Here is a 4,174-nt window from a genome sequence, read left to right as displayed (position 1 = left end):
CGGGAGCAGCCACTGCACTCCAGTCTGGGCGATGGAGTGAAACTCCAACTCAAAAAAAAACAAACAAAAGAAAGGAGGAACCTTGGAATAAATCTAATGAATGAGACTTCATGAATGTCTTTTCTTCCTCTCTCCTTTCTTGGACAAGCCCCAAAGATGCCAAGCCCTAGGGGTGTTCAGAAGGGTATGTGTGCAAGAGTTCCACCCTCCTGACTATACCGGGGACACCAAAAAATGTATACACATTTTAAGAGATGTTATGTATGTATTGCTTTTAGTTCACCATAACCAGAAGTGTCTGGATACTGATGGTAACCACTTTGAACATGTCTTGCGATTGCAATTTTAATTTTTATACAGTTTTTTCTTTTCTTAAAATGTGTATGCATTTTTTGGGCACCCTCTGTATATGATATCTTCCTTTGTTATCAGATATTAGCAAAGTGACAGACAGTCCGTGCGCCTCCAGCACAGGGCTGCCCCTCCTCTGCTCTAGGCCTCTCTGCTTGTTCTCCCAGTACCCGCCACTGCCTTTTTTCTTCCACCCTCTGGCCCTCCAGCTGTATCCAGATGCCAAACTTCTTCACCTCCCTGGCCACTGTGAGCTTTTCTCCAGCGCTGAGCACTGAGCTGAATGCGCCTCACATGAATCATCTCGTGAAAACAGTGTCCTCCCTGTTTCCCAGGTGCAGGGCTTCTTGATAACCCCATTTCACAACTGAAGAGGTGGAGACTGATAGACTTAGTCCCTTGTCCAAGGTCAGGGGAGTTGGGACCACAACACAGGCAGCCACCAGACAACATGTCAGTTCACAGCCCCTGAGCCTCAGCCAACTCTTGGGGGTCTTTCCCAGGAAGATTAGACACTCCTGTTGATGGGGGCATCTCATAAAATTCATAGCTAAGTCCTTGCTCCCCTGCCTGCATCAGACGCAATCTGGGAATTTTTTTTAATCTCATTGCTTTGTTCTACCTTGGTTTTTAAAAAATTATTATCATTGTTAATTTTTTTTTTTTTTTGAGTTAGAGTCTCATTCCGTCTCCCAGGCTGGAGTGCAGTGGTTCACTCACGACCACCCCAGCGTTGACCTGCTGGGCTCAGGCAATCCTTCCACCTTAGTCTTCCAAGTAGCTGGAACTACAGGCGCATGCCACCATGCCCAGCTTATGTGAATCTTTAAGAAGACGATGTGTTCCAGCCTGGGCAACTTGGCAAGACCTCATCTCTACAATAAATTTAAAAAAATTAGCCAGGCATGGTGGTACATGCCTGTAATTCCAGCTACTTGGAAGGCTGAGGCAGAAGGATCACCTGAGTCCAGCAGGTCAAGGTTGCGGTGGTTTTGAGTGTGCCACTGCATTCCAGCCTGGGTGACAGAGTGAGACTCCAGAGTGAATCAGCTAGGCACGGTGTCTCACACCAGTAACTCAAGCACTTTAGGAGACCAAGGTGGGAGGGTAGCTTGAGGCCAGGAGTTAAAGACCAGCCTGGACAACATGGCAAGACCTTGTCTTTACAAAAAATAAATACATTAAAAAAATATATATATATTTTTGAGTTGGAGTCTCTCTCTGTCACCCAGACTGGAGTGCAGTGGCCGCTCCCAGCCACCACAGCCTTGATCTGGGCTCTGGCGGTCCTTCTGCCTCCGCCTTCCAAGTAGCTGGAACTACAGGCGCGCGCTACCACGCCTGGCTAGTTTTTGATTTATTGTAGAGATGAGGTCTCGCCAAGTTGCCAGGCGGGTCTCGAACCCGCAGGCTCAGGCAATCCACTCACCTCAGCCAAGGTGCGGGATTACAGACTGAGCCACTGAGCCCAGCTAAAAAAAATTTTTTTTTGAGTTGGAGTCTCACTCTGTCACCCAGACTGGAGTGCAGTGGCCGCTCCCAGCCACCGCAGCCTCGACCGACTGCTGAGCTCCGGTGATCCTTCCGCCTCAGCATTCCAAGTAGCTGGAACTAGAGGCGTGTGCTACCACGCTCAGCTAATTTTTTTTATTGTAGAGATGAGATCTTGCTAAGTTTCCCAGGTGGGTCTCAAACCCGCGGGCTCCCAAAGAGCTGGGATTACAGGCTAAGACACTGAACCCAGCCCATAAAAAAATTTTAAGGCCGGGTTCAGTGGCTCATGCCAGTAATCCCAGCATTTTGGGAGATGGAGGTGAGAGGACTGCCTAAGCTCAGGGGTTTGAGACCAGCCTGGGCAACTTGGCAAGACCTTGTCTCTACAATCAATTTTTAAGAATTATCTGGGCCTGACTTGGTGGCTCAGCCTGTAATCCCAGCACTTTGGGAGGCCAAAGCAAATGGATTGCCTGAGCCCACGGGTTCGAGACCAGCCCAGGCAATTTAGTAAGCCCTCGTCTCCACAATAAATTTTAAAAACTTAAAGCCGGGTGTGGTAGCGCGCGCCTGTAGTTCCGGCTACTTGGAAGGCTGAGGCAGAAGGATCACCGGAGCCCAGCAGGTCGAGGCTGCGGCGGCCGGGAGCAGCAGCCACTGCACTCCAGTCTGGGTGACAGAGTCAGACTCCAACTCAAAAAACAAAAAAATTTGCCGGGTGCAGTGGCTCATGCCTTTAATCTCAGCACTTTGGGAGACCGAGGTTGAGAGGACTGCCCGAGCCCACAGGTTTGAGACCAGCCTGAGCAACGATAAAACCTCATCTCTACAAAAATTTAAAAATTAGCCGTATGTGGTGGTGCATGCCTGTAATTCCAGCTACTTGGAAGGCTGAATTGGAAGGATCACCTGAACCCAGCTGGTCGAGGCTGTGGTGGCCATGAGCGTGCCCCTATACTCCAGCCTGGGAGACGGAGTGAGACTCCAACTCAAAAGATTAAAATTAAAATTAATGTAATTTTGCTTGCTTCTTGATGCAGGGCCTCATATAATAAGGTTTGGACTTAATCTAGTGGGAAACCTTGAAGAATGCCTAATTGTAGAGTAACAAGATTTACATTTTAGGAAGGCTATTCAAGCTGCAATGAGGAGGATGGATGGAATGAAGAATAGAATCAGGGCATCCAAGTAAGAGGTGGCTGAATGGTGGCGATTCATGCAAGAAATGACGGTCTAGGTTCTAGAACAGTCCCTGGAACACTAAATTATTTGTCAACACAGTGAGAACAATGAGTGTCCTGAAGTCAAGAACACTCAGTGTCCAGAGTAGCATTCCAGGAGGAGTATTCCATATGAGAGTATCATATGCTGAAGAAAGATCAAGAAGTCTGTGAATTAGGAAATGTCCATGTCTTTTTAGAGGTTGGAAAAATTTTAAATGTCCTCTAGATTTAGCCACACAGAATAATCTTAGAGTGACAAGTTGGGCTGAGTTGAGTGGAGGTGATGAGCAGAAGTCAAAGTGGGTGGATGTCAGAAGAGGCGGCAGCGAAGGGGAACTGTGATATGACGGTTTGGTTCATCCTTTTATTTATTTATTTATTTATTTTTTTAGTTGGAGTGTCACTCTGTCGCCCAGACTGGAGTGCAGTGGCCGCTCCCGGCCACCGCAGCCTCGACCCGCTGGGCTCCGGCGATCCTTCCGCCTCAGCCTTCCAAGTAGCCGGAATTACAGGCATGCGCTACCACGCCCGGCTGATTTTTTGATTTATGGTAGAGATGAGGTCTCGCTGCCCAGGCGGGTCTCGAACCCGCGGGCTCAGGCAATCCACTCACCTCAGCCTCCCAAAGGCGCGGGATTACAGGCGGAGCCACCGAGCCCGGCTTGGTTCATCCTTAGTCAATGGAGCTGTCTCAGCTCCCCAGGGGAAAGTCTTGGAAGACACGTGGTCTTATCATGGCCGTCCCTCTCCCGTGCAGAGACTGCTCCTGGCATGGTTACTAAGGAATCGAGAAAGGGCAAGCAGCTATTTGTCTCGAACGCAGGGTTAGCCCGAAGGTTCAGGGAAGGATGGGGCGGGGTGGTGCGAGCCGGCTTCGAGGCCGGAGGACTGCAAGTCCCATGATGCACCGGGGGATCCCGTCCAGGAGGCCCGCGGGCTCCGCTGCGCTTACGCCGCTAGCACGGCGGACTTACGTCGTCGGCACCCGCCACAGATGGCCTCGGCGCCCGAGTGGGTGTGGCTCCCGGGAATGCCCCGCCCCCAGAACGGTGCTCCAATGGGAGTCGCCCTCGTGTCCATGGCGACGGCGGCGGCGGCGGCCCGCT

This window comes from Carlito syrichta, unplaced genomic scaffold (genome assembly GCF_000164805.1).
Source record: "Carlito syrichta isolate Samal-C Ts95f unplaced genomic scaffold, Tarsius_syrichta-2.0.1 Scaffold127469, whole genome shotgun sequence".
In the NCBI taxonomy this organism is placed as follows: Eukaryota; Metazoa; Chordata; class Mammalia; order Primates; family Tarsiidae; genus Carlito; species Carlito syrichta.
The sequence above is the reverse complement of the archived record's forward strand: the minus strand, read 5'-3'. Positions refer to the sequence as shown.